Raw genomic sequence first — 26,796 nt, 5'->3', positions numbered from 1 at the left:
ATGAGGGATTTCAGCCTGTAGATCTATTTTATTGTAACGATTTTTTCTGTGTTAGATATTGGGGTAATGCTGACCTTATTAAATGAGTTGTAAAGTGTTTCTTTCTATTTTGTAAATGAGTTTATATGGGATATGTATTTTTGCTGCTTAAATTTTTTTTAAATGTTTATTCATTTTTGAGAGACACAGAGTATGTGTGCATGTGTGCTAGCAGGGTAGGGACAGAGAGAGAGAGAGAGAGAGAGAGGGAGAGACAGAGAATCCCAGGCAGGTTCCATGATGTCAGCGCAGAGCCTGACACAGGCTCAATCCCACGACTGTGAGATCATGACCTGAGCCAAAATCAAGAGTCTGATGCTTAAACAACTGAAGCACCAGGCAATCCTGTTGTTTAAATTCTGACAGAATTCACAAATTAAGCATTGTGGGCCTGGTACTTTCTTTGGAGAATTATTTTTAATTACTAATATATTTCATTAATAGATCCTGGGCTATTCAAAATCTTTTTTTTTTAAAACAGTTTGTCCACACACACCCCCAGATCCTGCCAAGAAATTTCTCTGTTTCATCAAAATTGTTGAGCTTATTGGCTCAAGTGTTTTTAAAATGTCTTTTTATCGTTTTAATATGTGTAAGATCTATAGTAGCATCCTTATTTCATTACTGGCATTGGGCATTGTGTACGCTTTTTTTCCTTGGTGGATGTAGATAGGGACATTATCAATTTTAACAATCTTTTGAGAGAACTACAGTTAATTTCATTTATTGCTTTACTGTGTATCTATTTCATTAATTTATTCTCCTCTTTTTATTTTCATTATTCTACTTAATGTCGATTTGAACTTGCTTCTTTTTTTAACTTCTCATGCTGGAAGGATAGATGACTGGCTTTTAAACCTTGGTTTTTTTTCCCCCCCAAACTAAACACATAGAGCTATAAATTTCCCTCTAAGCACTGTTTTAACTGCCTTCCACAAATCATAATTTTTGGACATTATCATTCATCTTAGAATATTCTGTATTTTGTTATTTCTTCTATCACTCATAGGCTTCTTAGACCTGGATTGCTTAATTTCTAAATATTTGAGGCTTTTCTAGATGTCATTTTTTATTGATTTCTACTTTAATTCCTCAGCGGTAAGAAAATATACACGGTATAGTTTCAATCTTTGAAATTGAAACTTTTTAAATGGCTCAGAATATGTCCCATCTTGGTGAATGCTCTGTGTGCGTTTGTTTGAAAGCAATTAGTATGTTGCAGGTTGTTAGATGCAGTACTCTATAAATGTCAATACCATCAGGTTGGTTAATAAAATTTTTCAAGTTGTTTATGTTCTTACTGATTTTTCTCTCAATTAGCTCTATCATTTACTGAGAGAGGAGTTTTGAATCTCCTACTGTAACTGTAGATACATCGGTTTTCCTTCATGTTCTGTTAATATTTTCCCCCAATCATTTTGAAATTCTATTAGGTACATACACATTTAGTATTGTTAGGACGTCTTGAAGAACTGTTCTTTTTATCATTATAGAATGTTTCCTTTTTCCTGAACTTTATTTTCTGATATATTAATATACCTATTCTACCTTTCTTAAAATTAATATGTGCATGGTGCTTAAAAAATTAGCTTCTTTATTCTACCTGATAATCTCTGTCCTATAATTGGGAGTATTTAGCTTACTCACATGTTTGGAAAGTAATTTTATCTACTGACTAGTTACACCTCTCTACATTAATTTTGGTGAGCATTCTAGGAATCATAATATGTATACTTGACTTTTCACAGTCTACTTAGAATAAATATAATAATAGTTCTTGAAAATATATAAACCTTCTAACATCATAGATCCGTTTTCGTCTTCACATTCACTTATATTATAGTGTCATAGGCATTACCACTACACCACTATATACCCTGCATGTTATACTTTTGCTTTAATCAGAACTAAGTATTTTTAGAAATTAACATAAAAAGCAATAGGCTTTTACATTTTTCCAGATATTTACCACTTCTGACTATCTTAATCCTTTCCTGAAGATCTGAGTTTTCCTTTGGTATTACAGTTGACCTTTAAACAACATGGGAGTCAGGGACACCAACACCCCTGGAGCAATGGAAAATTATGTATAACTTTTGACTCCTAATAGCTTAACTACTAATAGTTGACTGTTGATTGAAAGTCATCAATAACATAAACAGTCCATTACACATATTTTACTTTATGTACACATTTTGTATATGTATACCATATTCTTAAAATAAAGAAAATGTTATTAAGAAAATCATTAGAAAGAGAAAATATATTTACAGTACTGTAAAAAATCTACATGTAAGCACTGCTCCCAGTGGTCCCTGGATTTGCCTTTTGCTTCAACAATGTTCACACAGTACAGGGGCACCTGGATGGCCCAGTCAGTTAACTGACAGACTTCAGCTCGGATCAAGATCTCACGGTCTGTGAGTCTGAGCCCTGCTTAGGGCTCTGTGTTGACAGCTTAGAACCTGGAGCCTGTTTCAGATTCTGTGTCTCCCTCTCTCTCTACCCCTCCCTCTCTCTCTCTCAAAACTAAAGATTTAAAAAAAAATTTTTTTAACCATGTTCAGACAAAACAGAACCAGAGATGCCAACCTCCACCGCCTTCTTCCAGCCTCCACGGCCCTCCAACATTTTTTCCAGCCGCCACCTCAGAAACCATTTTCTCAACCATCCTCTGCTTCCAGAACCAATCAACACCATTTTTCTAATCTTAGCTCTTTACTGCCAATCTACCATGAGCTCCAAGATGTGTCAGAATTATTCCACCGGGATGGAGACGGCCATCAACCACCTGGTCAACGGGCATCTGCAGGACTTACACTTACCTCTTTCCTGGCGTCTGTTTTCACGGACACGTGGCTCTGGAGGGCTGGGGCACTTCTGGGAGTTGGCCAAAGAGAAGCAGGAGAACTCCGAGCGACTGAAGACGCAAAACCAGAGCAGCACTCTCGCCTTCTTCCAGGACGCGCAGAAGCTGACCCAAGATAAGTGGGAGAAAACCTTGGGCTCCATAAAAAACTACCCCGATCCTGGAGACGAACCAGAGCCAGGCCGTTTTATACCTGCGCGCCCTGGGTTCTGCCTGCGCAGACTCAGTGACTTCCTGGAGAACCACTTCCTGGATGAGCAGGTGAAACTCACAAAGAGGGGCGACCACCTGAGTAACCGCTTCAGGCTGGCTGGGCTGGGCTGGATGAATATCTCTTGGGAAGGCTCACCCTCAAGCATGGCTGGAAGCCGCCAGGGCCCGGCTGCCTTTGAGGGGTCCCTCTGGCATCCCCCTGGCGTCAGGGCTTCTGCCCTCGCCTCTCCCTGAAGCAACTGAGCAGCTTTTTAACCACCCTGGAGCCCAAATCAAATGGAAATACGAAAGCTTTTTGCAGGGCTGAGGAGGAGGGAGGGAAAGAAAAGAAGAAGAAAAAAAAAAAAAATCTGTGCTGAAGTAGACCCACGCAGTTCAAATCCATGTCGTTCAAGGGTCAACTGTATTTTATTTCATAATGAAGAAATTCCTTTACCATTGTTTGTAGTGTACATCTACTGAGGATAGTTTTTAAAAGTTCGCCCCTCTTTGAAAATGTCTTTTTTCTCTCTTTCTTGGTAGGTATTTTGTCGGATATAGAATTTGGAGAGGACTGGTTTTGTTTGGTTTTGGTTTTTTTCCTCTTTTAGAACTTGAAAGATGTTTCCCCACTGTGTTCTGGTCTTTATTTGTCTAATTATTGCATCCTCTATAATATGTCATTTTTCTTTGGCTGCTACAAAATTGTTTCTTTATCTTGGGTTTTTAGAAGTTTGACTGTGAAGTTTCTAGTCATGCTTGTGTGTGTGTGTTTGTCCTGGTTAGGGTCTGCTAGTTTTCTTGAATTTATAAATTATCTCTTTTACAAAATTGGGGTATTTTCAGCCATTATTTCATCAAATATTTCTTCTGTCCTCTTCTCACTGCCCCCTGCTTCTGGAATTCCAGTCCCAAATGTTAGTCCTTTGATAACGTTCCAGAGGTCCACGAAGGTCTGTTCTTTACATGTTTTTGGGTTTTTTTTCTCTAGGCTTCAAAATATGTAATTTCTATTTCTGTTTTAAGTTCAGTGTCTTTTTATGCTGTCATCTCCTTTTTGTGGATCATCCCATCCAGTGAACATTTTTTTAGCATATTGTATTTTTCAATTCTACAACTTTTCAGTTGGATCTTTTTTATATACTTTTTTTTTTTTTTTCTGCTGGGATGTCCCCTTTCCATGCTCTTGAGCATTTTTTAAAAAAAATTTTAATGTTTATTTATTTTTGAGAGACACAGAGACAGAGTGCAAGCCAGGGAGGGCAAAGAGAGAGGGAGACACAGAATCCGAAGCAGGCTCCAGGCTCAGAGCTGTCAACACAGAGCCCAACGTGGGGCTCGAACTCACGAACCGTGAGATCATGACCTGAGCCAAAGTCGGACACTCACAACCGTCTGAGCCACCCAGGCGCCCCTTGAGCATTTTTTTTAAACCTCCTGAGGTTAATTATAGTAGTGCTTTGAAATCCATGTATGTTAATACCAAGAGCTGCACCCTGTCAGGGTCTGTCTCCTTTTTTTTTTTAATTTTTTTTTCAACGTTTTTTATTTTTGGGACAGAGAGAGAGACAGAGCATGAACGGGGGAGGGGCAGAGAGAGAGGGAGACACAGAATCGGAAGCAGGCTCCAGGCTCTGAGCCATCAGCCCAGAGCCCGACGCGGGGCTCGAACCCACGGACCGCGAGATCGTGACCTGGCTGAAGTCGGACGCTCAACCGACTGTGCCACCCAGGCGCCCCAGGGTCTGTCTCCTTTGATTGCTATTTTATCTTACAATGGGTTGGCAGAAGCAGAAGCATTCTTATAAAATGGGTAAAACTGGATTGTGTTTTGGACCTTTTGAATTCTATATTGTGGGAAAATGGGTTCTGGAAATTCCAAGTTGGTTTTATACTCCAAACTCTTGATAGCATCTCAAACCTTAGTTCATCCCCCTTGCCCCCCACCCCTGGCTTCACTAGAGTCTGTCCCACACGTGCATATTCAGAGATAAATCAGAGATTTGGGCAGAGCTTATACAAAGAAGGTAGGGCTCCCAGTCTCTGACTTTAAATATCATAGAAAACATCATTTCTTTTAAGCAGCTAGTATTTCTCCAGGTTCTGTCCTCTGGTTCTTCAGTCTAGAAAGTCTATGCACTTTTTAATTAAAAACTCAGTCACCCCATGTAGTGCCAAATCTCATCTGCTTTCCAGATAAAAGATGTGAAACCCAGTAAGTTACCCTGTGCTGTTGCCTTTTTCAAATGTGTACTTTGCCTCCAGAATCTGGCTGCTTTTGTTGTTGTTAGCTCTTCATTATCTTCAAGCACTGTTTTGGGTTTGTTTGTTTGTTTATATAGTATTTTGTCTAGAGCTAATATTGGTTATCTATGAAAGGGTACCATCTTTTAGGAACTACTCAGCCATTCCAGAAGAACCCCTAGTCTATTTACATTTGATACAATTTTCCTATGATTGGTGTAAGCCTGCCATTTTGTTATTTGTTTTCTATTTGTGCATCTGTTCTTTGCTATTTCCTTCTTTAATAGCTGTATTTTGCATTAGTTGAATATATTTTAATATTCCCACTTACTTCCTAATTCGTATTTCATTATACTTCTTTGTTTTGCCTTGCCTTGTGTGTGTGTGTGTGTGTGTGTGTGTGTGTGTGTGTTTTCTCTAGGATTACTACACATATCTTCATCACATGTTATCTTCAAATATAATATATAAATATTCATATATAATATATAAACCTTAAAACAATATATTTCCATTCTGTGCCTTGTGTTTTTGGTGCATTTGTTGCACATATTTTGGCTTCTATATGTATTTAAAGCCACAATATATTATTTTTGCTGTAAAAAGTTAATTATCCTTTTCAAAATGAAGAAAAAATAAACAATATTATGTTTAATCACATATTTATTATTTCCAGAACTCCACATTTCTATTTATAGATCCAAGTTTCCATTTACTCTTTTATTCTGCCTGAAAATTTTCCTTTAACATTTCTTTCAATATTTACCTGCTATTAAGATTCTCTCTGCTTTTGTTTGTCTGAAAATGATTTACTTTGCTTTTAAACTTGAGGGATATTTTCACTGGATATAGAATTCAATGTTGACAGATTTTCTTTTCATTCAACACTTTAAGATGTCATTCCACAGTCTTCTGGCCTCCATGGTTTTTATATAAAATTTCAGCCCTCATTTGAATCATTCTCCCCATATATCTAATACGTCTTTTTTTCCTCTGTGTATTTTTTAAGATTTTGTTTCATGTCATTGTACTTCAGAAAGTTGATTATGAATTATCTTGCTGTGCTTTACTTGATGTTATCTCAAATTTGATTTGTTTAGCTTCTTGGATTCATTACAATTATTCATTAAATTTGGAAAATTATGTCTATCACACCAAAATCAGTACCCTAAATTCTAAATGCTGAGTCTTTATTAAAATGAGCTGTTATAGGGGTGCCTGGATGGCTCATTCAGTTAAGCCTTCAACTCTCAATCTTGATTTAGGTCATCATCTCACGGTTTGTGAGTTTGAGCCCCATGTTGGGCTCTGCTGACAGCGTGAAGCCTGCTTGGGATTTTGTCTCTCCCTCTCTCTGCCCCTCCTCCCCTCTCTCAAAATAAATAAAGAAATTTTAAAAAATGAACTGTTATATATAGCTTAAAGCAGGATTACTGATTCCCTCTTCTATCTGAGGGGCTGTGTCTGCCTCTAAGCTTAACTCACCATTCAGTTGTTAGTGTGGAAAAGCTAGCATAGAAAAAGAGATCCTCGGGCTTACCTCAAGAACCCATGTCCTGCTTATGTATGATATATCACACAGGAGAAGTAAGTATAAAAGAGAGTACCTCACATAAATTGTTCATCTTTAGGACATAATAACCACACTCGTAGTAACTGGGGTCCAACAATGCCCTAAGCTCTGACCACATTCATGAGAGAGGTAGGAAGAGAAGTGGAGGCTTGGTTAGAAAGGGTAGAAGATCCATCCCAAATAATATAGGTAGAAGGGTTTTGTAAGTACCTTGAGTCACAAAAAAGGAATACCACCAACAGAATTCAGAGATTTAGATTAAATTAGATCAGATTAGATTAATCTAATGTTTAGGTCAGAAAAAGATTTGAGAGAAATGCACATGGAAGTATGGAAGAGATTGAGGTTTGAATCTAATTTTGGTGGGAAAACAAATAAATTCCAAAATTTCTTTGACACTCTGAGGTAATGTAAGAAGATGACTGAAGTAAATCAGACTTATACTGAGCACTATGAAAACAGAAAGAAGAGAGAACCTAACTGTGTCTGAGGGATCTAAATGGGTTCTCAGAAAAGGGGACACATAAACTGAGTCCAAACAAAGATGAAGTGTTCTCCCTACAAATGCACCAGTAGAAGTGAAAGAGCAGACTATAGGCAGAGTGATACTATAGCAAAGGCAAAAGTATCCAAGAATTGTTTGTATTCAACAATTTTTGAAGCATTTTTGAATGATAAGCATTCAGTATGTTTGTGGTGGCATAGTGGCACATGAGAAGTCCGGAAGTATCAACAAAAGGCCTTCACGCTATAGAGTTTAGACTTCATCATACAGACCAACAGTCACCAAGCTTTTTGATTCTTGAGCATGCAATTAAAACCTTGAGTTTGAAAAACTCAAAAAAGAAACTTAAAAAAATTTAAGCTGCTAGACACATATGAATATGTAGAAATCAATAGTCTGCATATTTTAAAAAACAGAGGATATAATGGAAGGAAAGATCTTATTTAAATATCAAAACTGCAATAAAAATATATAAGAATATGGGCACCTGGTGGCTCAGTCAATTAAGCCTCTAACTCAGGTCATGATCTTGAGATTTGTGAGTTCAAGCCCTGCGTCTGGCTCTGTGCTGATAGCTCTGAGCCTGGAGCCTGCTTCAGATTCTTTGTCTCCCTCTCTCTCTGCCCATCCCCAATTCATGCTCTCTCTCTCTCTCTCTCTCTCTCTCAAAAATAAATAAAACTTTTAAAAATTAAAAAAAAGATAAGAATCATCTGAACAAGAAAATGTGCAAGATTTGTTTGAAGAAATCATTCTAAAATACTACTGAGGACACAAGATATTTGAACAAATAGAAAGGTGTACCTTCTTGAATCAAAAGTTTTGACATGATCAATTTTCTTAAGTTAACCATTAAATTTAATGCTTCCTCAATGAAAATTCCAATAAGACTTTTATTTATTTATTTATTTATTTGTTCATGTAATCTCTATACCCAACATGAGGCTCGAACCCACAACCCTGAGATCAAGAGTCATATGCTCTTCCAACTGAGCCAGCTAGGTGCCCTCTACAATAAGACTTAAAAAAAAAATTCATCTTAATGTAAGAACACTTACCATGAACATATAACATGAGATCTACCCTCTTAACCCATAAGTATATAATACAGTATTGTTGACTATAGGCACAGTATTATATTGTACTATAAGTACTTGATCTCAAGCACTTACTCATCTTGCTTAACTGAAACTTTATACCTATTGATCAGTCGCTCCCCATTTTCCCCTCCCCCAGGCCCTAGGAACCACCATTCCACTCTTCAATCCTTTTTTTTTTTTTTATTTTACTTTTTTTAAGTAAACTCTACATCCAATGTGGGGCATGAACACATGATCCTGAGATCAAGAGTTGCGTGCTTCACCAACTAAGCCAGCTTGGCACCTCTCCACTCTTCAATTCTATGAATATGACTTTTTAAGATACCTCATATAAGTGGAATCATGTAGTATTTGTATTTCTGTCACTGGCTTATTTTACTTAGCATAATGTCTTTAAGGCCATCTGTGTTGTTGAATATGGTGAATTCCCATCTTTATTAGGGTTGAAAAAATATTCCATTGTATGTATATACCACACTTTATCCATTCATCCAGTGATGGACATTTAGGTTGGTTCCACCCCTTGAATTTTATGAATAGTGCTGCAATGAATATGGAATGCTAATATCTCTTCAAGATCCTGATTTCAATTCTTCTGGATAAATACCCAGAAGTGGGAATACTATAGTATATGGTAGTTCTATTTTTAGTTTTTTGAGGCACCTCTGTACTCTTTTCCATAGCTGTTGCATCATTTTGCATTCACTGAAAGTGGACAAGCATTTCAATTTCTCCACATTCTTGCCAACACTTGTTATCTTTTTTTTTTTTTTTTTTGATAATAGCCATCCTGACAGGTCTGAAGTGAAATCTCATCATAGTTTTAATTTGCATAGTTTTAATTTGATTAGTGACATTGAGTAATTAATTTTTTCCTATTCCTACTGACTATATATATGTTTTCTTTAGAGAAATGTCTATTCAAGTTCTTAGCTCATTTTATAAATCAGGTTGTTAGGTTTTTTGCTATTGAGCTGTAGGAGTTCCTTGTATATTTTGGATATTACTCCTTTATAGATATATGGTTTGCAAATATTTTCTCCCATTTCATAGGTTGCCTTTTCACTCTGTTGATTGTTTTCTTTGCTGTGCAGAAATTTTTTAATTTAATGTGGAACCATGGGTCTATTTTTTACTTTTGTTGCCTGTGTTTCTGGTTTCATATCCATGAAATCATTGCTAGAACTCAAACCCAAGTTCAGCCAAACTCCAACCATCAGGGCCTTAATTGCTATGCAGTGTTGTCACCGATTTAAGGAGCAAAATGAAAAAGAAAACAAAAGTGCCACACCTTTCACCAGGCATGAAGAGAACTCACAGAGGAAGAGATGGAGTGGCTCCATCCTATGGCAGGATATTTCCTTAGATTCAAACATTATGTTTGGCTTGGTTAGAAGCCCAAGCTTTAGACCCAGGTAGACTTCCATCAAATATTTGAGACTCAGTTTTTTGACCTGTGAAATAGGGATAAAAAGCAGTGTAATATACTTGTTATTAGAATCAAATTAAATAATGTATATATAGTGCCTATTAAATAAATTGTAACAATTTTTTTATCATGTATCTTCTGTTGGTCTAACAGCAAAAAGAAAAAAAAAAAATAATGTCCTTTAGGGTGGAACAGAATTATTAAGACTAGAATGAACATTGCATTACCTCAAAGACATTTATCCAAGTAGTTTTATTCATATATTGAAAATAATCTGTTTATTTATCTTCTAATAAGCACTTTTATCTTGTGGTTTTAAACAATATATGCACAGACAGTAAATAGCCGAGTGATCTCTTCAAACTTGCATACATTCCAATCCAGATTTTCACTCTCCAAACTAATTGAAAACAAATTCTGAAAAATCATGAAGGCAAATGGAACCAAAAAATCTGTAAGTATTCAAATAGGCTCTCAGGACCCCTCAGTAACATTAAAAAGTACCCTGAGAACGAATCAAAACAATATGATTGCTTGAAATTGTTGTGCATGTAAATATGGAATCAGTCCCAAAGGACTGGATGGGTAATAAGTATTTCTCTTTTATATGTCTGCTGGCTCTGACCCTGGAAACACTCAGCTGGGAACTGGTGTGTCTGCTCTGATGTCTGAGTGGACTACAGCTGGGCAACATCACCATGCCTGTGCATGAGAAAGAATGATTCTCCCTCCTCTCTCTCAATCTATCTGACATCTGCTAATGAAGTCCAGAGGACAGACTTTGCAAAGCCCATCCCTCCTGTAGAGGGGGCACATTTGGTGAAATGATGAATGGCCTATACCCAAGCTAAATAGACAAAAAGAGATTAAATGTAAGCAGTTGAACAAAATGAAGCATACAAATTATAGCAGACATCAGTACCTTCTTTCCCGATTACTCCGATAGGAACACCACCCCACCCATTAGGTGTTTGCAAAGCAAACTTTCACTTTGTGTTAATTAACAAAATATATATCTACAAGAATTACATGGTTGTCCCACGTATAGCTTTCTGTTAAGTAGTGAATTGTCTTTTCTTAACTACAATGAAATTAATGTCCTTTTTAACATTTGCTAAATCTGTACGGTTTGTTGTTGTTTAAATACAATGGAACAATTCAGTAAGGTATTATAAGATTTCATCTAGTGAGGATAAAAGTTAATGCTGTCTAGAAAGCAAGGCTTAAAATTTCTTGAAGCTGTGTTTACCATCCTGCCTAAATTATGCAGGCAGAGCTTATAAACTATTAGGGCCTTTAGATCTTTAGATTGGAAACATTTTCAGATTTAGAAAAGCTTCATTGTTTGATTTGAACTTTTCTGTTTCAAATAATTAGGGTGGAATGGGAACATAATCCTCTCACTAACATGTTTTTTCCTCAGAGAAGTCTGAGGAATGTCGCATAAAGATGCAATCTGGGAAAAAAAGAAAGAAAGATGAAAAAAATTCTGTTCCTTTTCACTTAATACCTAATAACAAAATTGCAAAATATAGAACATGATGGTTAGTGTTATCTTTTACTGGAATATGTCAATTTCCCCAGAGACACTATGCAAGTAAGTATTTGAAACACAGCTGTGGAATATTTGAAGATCCTCCTCTTTGAGGCTTTTCTACACCTGTTCTATGGCAGCTATCCACCCACCTTTGCCTCCATCCAGGTAAAGAAATAAATAAAACAAACAAAAGCACGATTCTTCTTTGACATGTATTTTGTATTTTGTTACCTGTTTTACATCTTTGCAATTCTGGATAAAATAAGCTTTGAGAGAAAACGTCCACTTTAAATTTCATATTTGATTTCGTGAGCTAACCTTAGCTAGCTGCCCCTTTGAAATCACAATGGAGTCTTAAAATCATTTAAAGTGTTATTAATTTAGCAGTTGCACAGTGATGGATTTTTCAGATTGCTCATACATAGATCTCTTGACTGAAAATGTGCATAGCCTTGTTTCCTTAGCTATCACTGCCATAATTTCCATGAAGGATGATATTCCACAGCAAAATTACTGATAACCAAATGAACTGCCATTAGATAACTCCATTATTTAGGCTAATGTAGACTTTAGCTGGTCATATTACTTTGTGAAAAGCTGATGTAAATATTTCCAAATAAAACTATTTTTAGAATACAGGCTTTAGTTTCTGTCTTTTAACTACTAACAACCAAGCATAAATTCATTACAGACTTGTAAACTCAGATGTGATTAATATTTCTCTACTATATGAAAATGAGTTTGAAAATATAGGTAGAGCCCTAATTATGCTTAATTCAGCTCATAAATGTCCAAAATAAAACAACCTCAGATTGTTACATATATCTCTACCCTTGATTTCAACATGGCAGTTCACAGTCTTAAAAAATAAAATAAATAAATAAATAAATTTTTTAAAAGGAGCAAAAAGCCATTTCATTTTCACTGCATGCTGAATGCATTTCAGGTCATTATTTTTATGAATAGAAAATGTGAAGGTCATTTAACCTCATCCTTACAATTAACAATTGCTATCAGTTCAGAGCTGTGGGAATATCTGTGAATCTAAGTTTTGCTCAGGGAAGTTCCAGCTAGGAAAGAGAGAGGAGATAAAACAAATGGGCCTTCCTCATTTAAATTCCTGAGTAAATACTACCACATTACTAGCTCTGAATAATTAACTTCCATCCACTGTGCCAAAAATGACGCACTGTGTCTGGAATCCATCTTTTCAATAAATACCCCAGAAAGAAACCACCACAGAAATCATGACTTGCTATCACTGCACTAAACTTTTTACTTACTCAAATCATTTTCTGAAAACCATCATTAGAATCAAATTAAAATAAAGCTGAGGTTTTCTGAATAAAACTGTCAAAAAAGATAAAAGTTTTTACATTGACAGTAAAGTAAATGATTTTTTCCACTCTGTTGAGGTTGCATAAGAGCGCAGTATATCTGAATGACTTATGGTCCATTAATGACAGATTAACAGCTGGAGGAGGGGAGATCTTTCCAAGAATAGTTTTCAAATGAATGAAACTTCAGGCCTAGAGGCAATGGGAAATGCAAAGTGTGGGGAACTGGGGGAGGATGTGGGTGGAGGAATCTTATAAGATCAGACTTTCATAATTCATTAAAATCACTGAAAATGACAGAGTGTGATCTGAAATGAATTTTCCATATTCACCGGGGGAAGAGGTCATAGTTACTAAGTCCTTGAAGGTGACTACAGGAGGTAGAGACCCAACGTGAGTATATTTGTGCAGCATACCTGAACAAAATAAGACTTGCTAAGACAGAACATAGTAAAGGATTCTACCTACGTGGTTTTGTTCACCGGGATTCTTTTGTTATAATGAAACACCAAACACTGCACGCAGCCAGACTTCAGTGGAGTGTGGGGTGGGGGTGCAGATACTAAAAAGGTATTTGATGTATACAAATTTACAAAGACCAGTCCCATATTCTGGAATGATAATTATACCATATATATACTTAAATAAAATTATAAAAAATAAATTGAAAAAATAAAACAGCTAGCTTTCATTTTTTAGGTTGACTTTCTGGGTAGCCTAAATTTAATTTTTTTATCATAAAAGTAATTCATGCTTTTATAGATATTATAGAAATCTGGTAAAATAAATGAATAAAGTAGAAGTCACTTCCCAGTAATATCCATATTTAAATTTTAGTGTATTTACTTCCATCATGTAATGTATTTATTCATAACCATTTTTTCAATAAGAGTGAAATGATATTGAATGTACATCACATTATGTTGGGAACATAGGAGCCATTTAGCCTTGCTTTTGAAGTCAGTGATCTATCTTGATGTAAATCCAGCAGCCTTGGCAATCTATTATGGCTACTAGACCAAGGCATATTTATTTTTCTATCTGGCCAGTGCTGGATTTGTGTGCTCAGTACTCATTAAAGATACTATCAGTAACAGTGATCGTAGCATGTATAGAGCATCCTTACATATATAACTCTACCTAAATTCCTAATGCAAATACAGAAATTGTAGATGACTTCACTACCTAAAGTTTCAACAAGTACATCTTCATCTAGCTTCTGACATCTTTTTTTCAGATTCCATCAATGAACAATAAACTTTACTCTTCAATAAGAAAGAATTTTGACATAGGTCAAACACAAGAGTGGAACATGGCCCCACCAACACACACAGAAACTAATAATCTTGTTAAAAAAGAAATAACCCACTGTGTAATGAAAAAAATATATTAGATTAATTATGATAGAAATACTACAAAAATGATTAGAATAGTGTCTATCTGAATTAAGTATTTTTCTTTAAAGGTGATTAATTTTATTTTACTGAATCCTTCCACATTCATATTTTCTTTAATTCAGAATAAATGATAATAGTCAAAGATCAAATATCTCTTAGAGGGAGAAAAGTTGGAGATAATTTCTTATGAAATTTTAGGCTTTACGAAGTTGCTTAAGGATGACTACTCAGGCATAAAATCTGTCTTATTTAAATTAAGTCTTCAAGGAAATTGAAGAAGATATAAAGAAATAGGAAAACATTCCGTGCTCATAGATTGGAAGAATAAATATTGTTAAAATGTCAATATTACCCAAAGCTATCTACACATTCAAGGCAATCCCAATAAAAATTGCAGCATTCTTCTTAAAGCTAGAAAAAGCTATCCTAAAATTTGTATGGAACCACAAAAGGCCCCAAATAGCCAAAGTAATTTTGAAGAAGACCAAAGCAGGAGGCATCACAATCCCAGACTTTAGCCTCAACTACAAAGCTGTAATCATGAAGACAGCATGGCATTGGCACAAAAACAGACACATAGGCCAATGGAATAGAGATTCCAGAATTGGACCCACAAAAGTATGGCCAACAAATCTTTGACAAAGCAGGAAAGGGCATCCAAAGGAAAAAAGACAGTCTCTTTAACAAATGGTGCTGGGAGAACTGGACAGCAACATGCAGAAGATTGAAACTAGACCACTTGCTCACACCATTCACAAAAATAAACTCAAAATGGATAAAGGACCTGAATGTGAGACAGGAAACCATCAATACCCTAGAGGAGAAAGCAGGAAAAAAACCTCTCTGACCTCAGCTGCAGCAATTTCTTACTTGACACATCCCCAAAGGCAAGGGAATTAAAAGCAAAAATGAACTATTGGGACCTCATAAAGATAAAAAGCATCTGCACTGAAAAGGAAACAATCAACAAAACTAAAAGGCAACCAACGGAATGAGAAAAGATATTTGCAAATGACATATCGGACAAAGGGCTAGTATCCAAAATCTATAAAGAACTCACCAAACTCCACACCTGAAAAACAAATAATCCAGTGAAGAAATGGGCAGGAGACATGAATAGACACTTCTCTAAAGAAGACATCCAGATGGCCAACAGGCACAGGAAAAGATGCTCAACGTCGCTCCTCATCAGGTAAATACAAATCAAAACCACACTGAGATACCATCTCATGCCAGTCAGAGGGGCTAAAATGAACAAATCAGAAGACTATAGAGGTTGGAGAGGATGTGGAGATACGGGAACCCTCTTGCACTGTTGGTGGGAATGCAAACTGGTGCAGCCACTCTGGAAAACAGTGGGGAGGTTCCTCAAAAAATTAAAAATAGACCTACCCTATGACCCAGCAATAGCACTGCTAGGAATTTACCCAAGGGATACAGGAGTGCTGATGCATAGGGGCACTTGTACCCCAGCACTCTCAACAATAGCCAAATTATGGAAAGAGCCTAAATGTCCATCAACTGATGAATGGATAAAGAAGTTGTGGTTTGTATATACAATGGGATACTACTTGGCAATGAGAAAGAATGATATATGGCCTTTTGTCACAACGTGGATGGAACTAGAGAGTGTTATGCTAAGTGAAATAAGTCATACAAAGAAAGACAGATACCATATGTTTTCACTCTTATGTGGATTCTGAGAAACTTAACAGAATACCATGGGGGAGGAGAAGGAAAAAAAAAAGTTAGAGAGGGAGGGAACCGAACCATAAGAGACTCTTAAAAACTGAGAATAAACTGAGGGTTGATGGGGGGGGTGGGGGAGGGACAGGAAAGTGGGTGATGGGCATTGAGGAGGGCACCTGTTGGGATGAGCACTGGGTGTTGTATGGAAATCAATTTGACAATAAATTTCATAAAAAAAAAAAGCAAAAAATAAATAAATAAATAAGTAAAGTCTTCAAGAAATCAAGAGGCCTTTATGCTCTTGACTATTGGTGTATTAACTTAAATGCTTATGATAGTTTATTGTTATAATAAATATTATGATAATAATCTCTAATTCCACTACCCTGGTGCAACAAGTTTTAAAATTTCCTTTTCCTGCCCATTTGAAATGAAAAATTTGTAAAAGTTACATTTACAGCGAAATAAAAATCTAGGGATTCAATTTTTTAAGTTTTACATTATATGATACATATTTTACCCTGTTTTTACTTAATCTTTAAAATAATTTTAATGGATCCATAATACTGCATAAAGGAGAAGCCCCATAATTTAATCATTCCCCTTTTTGAAACACTTAGATTGTTTTAAATGTTAACATGTGTTTCTGTTTTATTGATAAACTTTTGCCCAATCTCAGAGTTTTAGCTTTACCCCCAACTTTTCTTTTTTTTTTTTTTTTTGGTTTGTTAATGTGTTACTCTAGTAAGCTATATTGTTGCTTTTCACATTTAATAATTCCCCTTCAAATGTGATGAGCTTTTTCTTATCCAAAGTATTTATTTCTTATATTTAATAAGATCAAGTAAATCTATTATTTTCCACATTTTTGTCTTTTTTTAAAATTTATTTTTGAAAGAGAGAGAGAGACAGAGCATAAGTGGGGGAGGAGCAGAGAGAGAGGGAAATAGAATTCAAAGCAGGCTCCAGGCTCTATGCTGTCAGCACAGAGCCAGACGTGGGGCTGGAACTCAGGAACCAGGAGATTATGACCTGAGCCGAAGTCAGACGCTCAACCCACTCAGTCAACCAGGCGCCCCTCCATATTTTTGTCTTTACTAGTAATTCTTATTTTTCACAAATTACGTTTCCAAGTGCCATCTTCCATATTTGCTCTTTGGTCTTGCATTTTAATGTGCTCTATTGAGTTTTGTTTTGTTTTGTTTTTTTTTACATCATATTTCTTTTTTTTAATTTTTTAATGTTTATTTATTTGTGAGAGGAAGAGAGACAGAGACAGAGTGCGAGCAGAGGAGGACAGAGAAAGAGGGAGACACAGAATTCGAAGCAGGCTCCAGGCTCTGAGCTGTCAGCACAGAGCCCAATGCGGAATTTGAACCCACAAGCTGTGAGATCATGACCGGAGCCAAAGTTGGAGGCTTAACTGACTGAGCCACCCAGGTACCCCTATATCATATTTCTAATAACTACTACATTCAACAATGATCTCAGTCATTTCAGTTGCTGTTTTCATTATTGTTTGATCTTACTTAATGTTTGATTAGTTAGGATGCCACAGTAGCAAATACCAAAATTCCAGCTGCTTAAAATAACAAAATGTATTCCTTGCCCACTGTCCATGACCGTCTTGGGTTGATAGTGGGGTCCTGTTCCTAGCAGCCCAGGGAGACTCAGAATGATGAATCAGCAAACATTGCCAGTCTTGTGCTAAAGGAAAATGTGAGCTTTGCAAGGTATGTCAGTTAAATGCTCTAGCCCTAAAATAACATATCACTTCTGAGCTGAATTCATTGGTCCACACTAGTTCTGTAACTCCCCCTGACTACAAGGGTCTGCAAACAGTCCTATCACATACATAGATACGTGGAGAACTGAAAATATTTGGCAAACAGCACTAGTGACCGCCATCTCTATCCTAATCCTTTCTTTAGTGTCATAAATTAACCTGTATTTTCTAAAAATTTCCATTTTATGTTAAAAAAAGTATGTTAGGTTATAGAGTTTGGCCTACAATTCCCTTCATTTTGCTTTTTATTTCATGTTGCAAATGTCTTTTGTGTGTTTGTTTGTTTGTGTTTGTTGTGGATGGCTTTACACTTTCTGTTTGCTCATACTTCCATGTGATTAATTTGCTAATCTTTCAAAAGCAGACCAGATGGAGAATTGCTTTAAAGCATCTTCCTAGCAATCTGACTGTTTTCTGGCTGAGTGAGCCTCTTTGATCTTGAGTTGGAAATTAGACTTTTTTTCCCCCTAAGGCTTTTCATATCCCAATAGTTTATTTAATAATTCAGTGTCAGAGTAAGTTTTGACGAATAGTTAAGGTGTGGAAGAGATTTTTCTCCAACTACAACAGCTTACTGTACAGTGTATTGTCCTTCCTGGACCTGGAGTTAAGAAACAGCTCACATGGAGGGTTATTTCTATCTTCACCAATACAGGGTCAACAGGTTGATGTGCAAAAATACGTAACTAGGGGACTAGAGGTCAGTTCAACTCAGAGTCTCAGATGATGGCAGAGAGGATTATTTGAATTCTGAATCAGTACGCATTGTCATAACTATCACTGAGGGAGGCTATACAGATTCCTTTTAATGGCTACAAAATACCTATGTGTTAGGAGCAGGGGAGAAGCAGAAGGAGAAGCTCAGAGAATCTTAAGCAGGTTCCATGCTTAGCGTGGAACCTACATGGGGCTCAATCCCACAATCCTGGATGGTGACCTAAGCCGAAATCAAGAGTCAGATGCTCATCCAGCTAAGCTACCCAGTAGCCCCTCAAAGGAATTCTTAATATTTAGAGAGAGGTTGCTTCCTTCTATTTAAATCAAATACATGGCTGAAATTTTAATTATTTCACTTTAAAGAACTTGAATGTTAATTCAACCTGGAGGTTAGGAAGGGACAAAGGTGTTAAAAGATTCATGAGGGGCACCTGGGTAGCTCAGTTGGTTAAGCATCTGACTCTTGGTTTCAGCTCAGGTCTTGATCTCATGGTTTGTGGGTTTGAGCCCCATGTCAGGCTCTGCACTGGGTATGAAGTCTGCTTGGGATCCTCTCTCCCTCTCTCTCTCTCAAAGTAAAAAATAAACTTAAAAAAAAATGGGCTCCTGAGCTATCCAAAGCTGAGTTCAAACTTAGCCATGTTAGTAATGAGCTGTGCAACCTTGGGTGACTGATTTGATTCTTGAAGCTTGGTTTTTCTCATCTGGAAGAAATACATGATAATAATACCTAATTCATAGGATTGTTGAGAGGATTAATTTCTAAACATTCACCATAGTTCTGGCCAGTTTTGAGCTCAGAGGAAGGAAAACAGATAAACAAAGGCAAGAAGATGAGGAAAACACAGCATTTGTCCCAGGTTGATTGGCACTTTGTGTATATAAGAGAAAGGATATTGCATAGTGTTGTGCTGGTTGTTCACTGCACAAAGGTGCCAGAACAGAGGGGCAAGTGATTGGCACTTTGGGTATATGAGATTAGGGCTGCTGCATAGTGTTATACAGGTTGTTCACTGAACAAGAGTGCCTGACCAAAGGGACAAGTGGAGCTGAAATCCAACCCATATTCTGCTTTCACAGGCATCCTCCCTGGCATAGGTTCATCTGCCCAGAGGAAGAAGTGCATTTTTCTTTACATACTATATGAGCTAAGGGTGACCCTGAATAAACAGGAATTATAAGAAATTAGACTAAAATGTACATCTGTGACCCCATTCCTAAATAGGGAGGAGTAGAGTTCCAGAGGGCACTCATCATCTCCTCCATCATCTCCTTTCCTTAAGTACAGGGTGTTTGGGCCATTTTCATCAGTTGGTTTTTAAAAGACAAAAGCAAAAATACCTATTGTCCCCTGATGTATTATACAGGCCTTGATATTCCAAACATTTTTCCTTCCTTTCCACCCTTTCTTCTGAGTCATCATTCCAACAGTTTGCAGGAGGTCAGGTAGCCCCGACCACTTTGTGCCAGTTGTGGTGTTTTGCTTTTTCCTGCCAGGATAGCCTCCCGGATTGAAAGGCATTTTACACGGTTTGATCTTGGTGGTGTAGCCGAGACTCGAGACTCTTGGTTGGACGACCAGCTGCCTCAGATCACAGCCTCTCTTCTTTCCCGCCGACGTCATCTCCAAGGGGAGTGGGGAAAGGAGGAAAAAAGCCACGAGGAGAGTGAAGTGTGCAACAAGATACTGAATTCTGTAGAAAGCGTCCCAAAGTCTATACTCCTCCTGTTGTCACTCCTTCTCTGTGCTGCTCTCCAAGGATGCAGGTTTCTCAGGACCAAAGACCCACACGATGCTCATGCTTCCGCTACAACCTGCAGATCCCATGACCTGCCAGAGGGGGCTGTGTGGCTGCTGGAAGAACGGAACATCTATTCTGTTCTTTCCAAGCCTCCAATGCCTTTTTAACCAAACGGGCAGGAGGAGGGGGCGTTTGTATCGGGCAATAAAGGGTTCTAATGAGAATCTATTTCATTGATCCATAAAATAAAACCAAGATTGTATCATCTATCTTCTTCATATAATAACGATTACAATTTATTAAATTTTGAATATGTTCCAGGTGCTTTACATACATTCTCTTTAATCCTTATCACAACACTGTAAGGTAGTTATTTTTATCTCTGTTCTATGATAAGAAAAATGTCAGTGAGAAAAGTTAATTAACTTATTCAAATATAAAGAGCTAATAAGGAATAGGGTTAGGATAAATCCCAGTGCTATCTGACTCTGTAGCCCGTGCTCTTTTTGTTTCTCTTTTTATTAGTGTCTCTAAAATGATTTTTAGATGACAGTGTAATGCATACATATATTCTCACAGGGCACAATCTATACACTGCCAGGTATATGTAGTCAATGTGGACATCGTTTTCACATCACTTCTTTCACCCAATTTCCAGTCCTGGTAACTTCCCCAGTAGAGACAAGTTTTCAGAATTTTTAAATACATTTACATATATATATATATATATATATATATATATATATATATTACACACATATACATATATATACATATATATGTGTGTGTACATATATACATATGTATATGTATATATGTGTGTATATGAAATATTTTCATATATATTTCATATTTTAAAAACATGTCTATGTTTTGTGTTTAGGTTGTTTTTTATGTGTTATAACACCACTACATTCAGACCCACTCCTTTTTGTAGTAGTCGGATTATATTTAAATTTGTATCTGCCGTCTCATTCTGCTTTCTTTTTACCCAGCTTCCTGCAACCTAATTATTCTGGACCCTGACTTTTTATATAAGTAAACAGGCTGAAAAAAGTATTTGGAATATGATACTGCTAATTTCGAAGAAGTCTGATATTTTTCATTCTAGTGTATCTTTGTGTCATGGATAAACATACAGTTATTGGGAAACACTAATAATAATAGTAATAAAGGAAATTTCCCTCTACTCACTACACTGATATGATGACGTGAGCATCAATTTTTCTGTTTGGTTGAATATGGTGCTTTTTTTTCCACAATGTGGATTTTTCTCAAAGGTCTGCTTTTCCTTGGCTATATGACATTTTGGCCATCCCTCATTTTACCTCTGTGGTATGATGCTGCAATTAATTTTATAGCTCAGGAAACTATGAACCAGAGGGAATGAATGACAGTCAAAGGCACGGTGCTATCTAGTTCTAGAACCAGAAATGAATCCCATCTATGTGCTGGCTCCTGTCTCAGTATCCTTTCTACAACATAACACATTATTAATGGGAAGTCTTATGTAAATGCTTTAACTTATTTGTAAATCTATCCTCCTTTCTCTTCACATTTCATATCCTATTTCCAGTCACATTTGTTTAGCTGAAAAAGTTGGACATGCTTTGTGTCCTTGGCAGAGAACTCTGAGAAAAGCTCATTTATTCTTGCAGTTTGTTTTGAATAGCTTCTTCTGGAAGTATCTGGGATTTGGATATGTTCAATAAATCCCAGTTAATAAAAAGTTAGAATATTATGGGACCTCAGAAAAAAAATCAAACCCAATTCCTTGTTTTATAAATTCATTTAAAAACACATATTGTGAATGCACTTACTGCACCCTCATAAATGCTGGTACATGTTAAAGGGTATTTCTATATCACATCTGGGAAACTGGAGCCAAGAAAGACCAATTTGCTTGAAAATTCTCATGTTCATAGTTAAAAGGACTGGAGCCCAAGTCTCGTGACTTAAAGTCCAGTGCTAAACACCCATGTGACTTGCCAGGGTGTTATTCTGTATAGTAATAAAACATAAGGTAGTTCGACCTACTTACCGTATGTGCTAAGCTTCATTCATTATCTTTGTGGCTTATAGAAAAAGACAGTATTATTGTGACATGCCTAATGCGTTTATACCTTTTAAAACTTAAGACTTTTATTCAGTTTGTTTTCAAATTTCTAATCACAGATAAATAGCAACATTTTGGTGGTCTTGAGTGATTTGCAGCTCTCTCTCTTTCTTCCCTTCTCATACAAAAATAATTCTAAGGTCACAGTACGTGTATTCCTGCAACTAGCATTTGTATTCAAGTTCAGTAAATCTCATTGTCAACATTTTGTGACCGTTCCTGTTAAATTCTGTGGAAGGCTTTATGTTGCATTGTAATCCTTAACATACAATTGTGTTCTACCTGGGCTGTTCAGGGATATTGTTGTTTTGAATGAAAAGTGTAGCATGTGTTTAGTGCATTACTAGGTACCTTGATCTCTCGCTTGGGGGGGGGGGTGAGGCGGGGGGGGGGGGGAAAGCATTTAGTGACCATGCATCCTCATTAGCATGGAGGACAAGCCAGTGTAATGGCAAAGGAAGTGGATTTGCCAGGAGATGCCCTGGGTTTGCATGCCCTACTATTCCTGGCTCTCTCAAACCCTTGGCTTCTGTATCTTAAAAATGGGGCAATAATATCCATTTCCTCAGGGTTGTTTTAAGATTTAATTGAAATAATGCATGTGAAAGTACCTTGGCACATATAAGGAGTTTAATAAAGCTAATTTCCTTTCCAGTTTACTTAATGTTTGCTACTTTCAAAACCATTCTTTCCCAATAATGTAATAACTGGCTTTGACAGCAGTAACAGAGCCATACACGGCATTCATGCTCCTTCCCTGAAGACCAGCTTTCTTCATTAGTATCTGAGCCTGGCGAATCAAAATCCTTTCTAAAATCTTCTAAGTGACTTTAAAATCCCTGGGTGCATTAGTCTGGATCACTTGAGTGTATCTTGCACATTTAATTAAACCTGTTATTTCTGGAAACAAAAACAAAACATTTAAGAAGGAACGGCTGAGAGCAACCGTTGTCTTTCCAGTAGTGCAACATGTGAATGGCTTAAGGAATCTTTTAAAGCTGTGCTTTATTTTAATTGGTTTCTGAATCCGCTCATTTTCTGGCTGCGCCTCTATTTTCTTCATCTGCCATTGCCTTTTGCCACTTCTCTTTGGGGATATCTGTTATCCTTAAAAAAGGGATGAGATTGGAATTAACTTGCTTTTGACCATATCCATTTATCCACTTGAAGATCACTGTGGCAAACTATGAAAAATGCACTAGTTTTGAAAAATGACAAAGCTCTCAGGATTGAAAAGGTGCTTATCCCCTCACAGGAATCTATTTGTGTTGTTATTCTTGGCAGCTAGAGCTGGATTCTTCAAAAGGAGATGCAGATTCTATTTTTCTTTATCTTTCCTCCCCTGAAAATTATGTCTTGCTTCTGCATTGGGAAGGTTTTGGATCAAAAGTCCTTTCCTATTTGCACTGCAAATAAAAAACACACCCCATTGTAAATTGTGTTAACACCTTTTCGACAATCTAAACCTCATGAGGAAAGATATGCTGACTATTATGTGTACATTGTAAGTGCTGTGCACAGGTGTGTTTATAAGGAGGCCTTGTGTTTGATCTCTTCCATACCTTAGTCCTTCCCTAAGCATTATTATCGGCACGTAGAAAATGGAATCTGTCTAATCGGTTCCAACTGAGTTAAATCCAACAAAAGTACTTCACTTTGAATTTTAACTGGACCAACACCTTTGTCTTAGTAATAAAAATTTAACCACTTACATTTTCCATCTTCTTGTGTTACCTCCTTCATGGTCCAGGATGATGCCTTTGTTCACTCTGGACAAATATGATGCCAAATGGTGCTCTTCTTGAAACCCATGGTTTCCCAAACATCAAGAGACACAACTCCATTTCCCCTAAGAATCCTCTCATGTTCCATTCCCATGGTGACACAAGTCCCATGGAATCTCCCTACGTGGTTTGAGATGGTTTGGGATAGAGAAGAGTAAGGAAATTAAGGGGCAACGTTAGAACATTCACACGGGACAGTCAGCTCTATTACAGAAATGGCCTTTCATTATCTGAGAAATCTCTTATGTCTAGGCTGCAGGTGCATGTGGTTTCAAGGTCATAATATTGTGTTTGGACTGCTTCTTGGCAAGTCCTGCATAGAAGGTCCATCGCTCATTAGAATGTGTGGATTTTTTCATCCCTTGCTATCGACTATGAGAGATTAGGAAAAGTTCCATTAACGTTTTGTAGGTCATGCATAACTTTGATAAAATAAAAACTAAACTTTAAGAGATAAAATCTATAAAGAGTAAAAAACAGTGATTGTAGACTCTGGTAGAAATTTCCATTGTGGCCCAACTATGAGACTGACTCTAGAGTATTTTTCCCTTTTGCTTTGATTAAAAGTGCAATTTCACATGAAATAGTGTGATATTTCATCTCCCGTTTCCAGGGAGGCTCTCTGGAGATGGTCATTAACCAGTGTGGTCAGGCGAACCAGCAGCTTCCCTGATTAGTTTCTCCTGCTGTGCAGTATAGACAAAACCTCAATCATAAGACATTCCAGAGAGCTTGAGTGTCCATACTCCAACTGTGCTACCTAGAGAACTGTCAAGTGTCTGTAAATATTTTGCAGTTCCTTAGGAAAAAGTGTTAGCCTTCTGAAACAGCAGAGTAGGATTGTCCCTGCATCTAGCCCGGGTTCTTGGTGGATTTGGTTTGTGTGCCTTCTTTTAGGCAGGCTGTCTCTTTGATGCGTCCCATGTCTGTAACTCCTTTTTATCTCTGTGTGGTTTAGGCTAAGGAGTATTTTTCTTCTGACAGTTTATCTTTTTCCTAAAATGAGCAGAAAATCACTGACTATCCTTGATTGATTCATTCGTGACCTTAGTTGGGACTAAAAAGCCAGGCCACTGGACAGGAGAAAGAAGCCTGAATATGCTACAGGAGATGGGGGAGAGGGTCCATCTGTTACTCCTCACAATTTTCAATCAATCATCCTCATTTTACCTTTCCCCTCCCATCCTTAGCTCCCACTGCTAAAGTGAAAAGACAAACTTGGTCATTGTTACATTAATTTCAAGTTCATTCCAATCATCTTGCCACTTTAACATGTTTTGTCCTATTTTCTCTCCCAGATGATGGGTGTGCATCTTCTGAGAAGAATGATTAGTAACTTCAGCGCCTTAAAGTTGTGCATCCACCAAATAGAGCTATCTGTAAATACATTGTTTGTTTTGAACAAACCTTCTGTTCTGGTTCTATTTGATTAACAAGAATAATCAAACATCTAAATAAAAATCATTGTCTGTTACCACTGGAGAGTTTCCAACAAGTCACAGACAGCTTGGAAGGCTGGCAAAAGGCAAGACGCGTTGTGCTGGGGGACATCCAGGCCAGCGTGGAGGGACCTGCGTGCCATCTGCCCCCACCCCTTCTGCTCAGAGCCCAGTCCAATCATTTTAATCTCATTAGAGCAAGATTCTTATAAAGCCAAGAGATGGGATTCAGCCGTGGCTCCCAATTTCGCCAATTGCACAAAGCCTCACACTGACAGAGCCAGCTTCTTGAAACGCCTTAAATAACCTCGTGGCTCACGGTCACCAAGATGCCTCCCAATACTGCATATTCTGTAAAGGGCTGAGTACCATTTCTCTGTGTTTTACCTTTCCACGCCACAAGAGAAGTTGAAACCTTTCAAGTTATGTGTATGTTCCCCATGCACAGCGCTGGAAGATATTATGTGCTAATTGTTTGTTGCTTTACAGCAAAGCAGGCCCACTGAGAAGCCGGCCCTTTTATGATATTTGTAGAGCTGCATTTCCCAAGAAGCAAAGTTCAACAGGAAAAAAAAAAAAAAAAAAAAAAAACCCGATCAGAAACCCTTTCTTCGCCAGATAAGAAACATTGCTGACACCCTATTTAATGAAAACTTTCAACTGCTTCTTTTCCATCTTTATTTCCCCCTCTAAGGTTCAGCTTATTGGCTCATTATGCTCAGGGAACATGAAGGATGATGAGGACATGGAATTCTGGCTCAGCACTTTGGGAACCCAGCCCCCACTGGCTCAGCCTTCCTCCCTTCCTCCTCTCTCCCTCCCCCTCTCGCTGCTGCTCTCCCCTCTTCCCCCAGCTCTCCCGCCTCCTGCTGTAGATCTCTTTCTGCTGCCTGGCAACCGCTCCACAGGCAATGTCACACAGGATTGCTTATTACAGCTTCAGAGAAATAAACAGGAGGGGAAAAATTCTCGCTGTTACATTAGAACAGTTATGTACAAATGTACCAAAGCCAGGTAATTCCAGGAGTGATGTTATGGTAGAGTTTTGCACCACGGTGCCTAGGTAGGTCTACCCTTACATGGGTAGAGAGAAGGGTGAGGGGTAGGGAATAAAAAGAGAATTTTTACATGGCTTTTAGCCACCAGTGTATTAAATATATCCATTCTGTTGGCATAGACGTCAAATATAACTATTTCTGGGCTTTAAGGACTGTAGCAAGATATTTTGCAGTTGTCATTTGCAAAGTGCACTGTGCATATGAAGAGCACAATTCTAATGCTTATCATTATAATCTTGACTT

At 37.3% G+C, this 26,796-nt stretch overlaps 1 long non-coding RNA gene across 1 annotated transcript in view; it reads right to left on the bottom strand.

Annotated features, from left to right (window-relative positions):
• Positions 1-9,571: 9,571 nt before the first annotated feature.
• Positions 9,572-26,796, bottom strand: part of LOC131512182 (uncharacterized) — a 57,343-nt gene continuing 40,118 nt past the window's right edge. The window contains exons 6-7 of the long non-coding RNA XR_009262015.1: positions 23,985-24,176; positions 9,572-9,976 (exon numbers count right to left, since the gene is read on the bottom strand). This is a non-coding gene — a long non-coding RNA (uncharacterized LOC131512182). The remainder of the gene's footprint in view (positions 9,977-23,984; positions 24,177-26,796) is intronic.

This window comes from Neofelis nebulosa, chromosome 5 (assembly GCF_028018385.1).
Source record: "Neofelis nebulosa isolate mNeoNeb1 chromosome 5, mNeoNeb1.pri, whole genome shotgun sequence".
Lineage (NCBI taxonomy): Eukaryota > Metazoa > Chordata > Mammalia > Carnivora > Felidae > Neofelis > Neofelis nebulosa.
The sequence above is the reverse complement of the archived record's forward strand: the minus strand, read 5'-3'. Positions and strand labels throughout refer to the sequence as shown.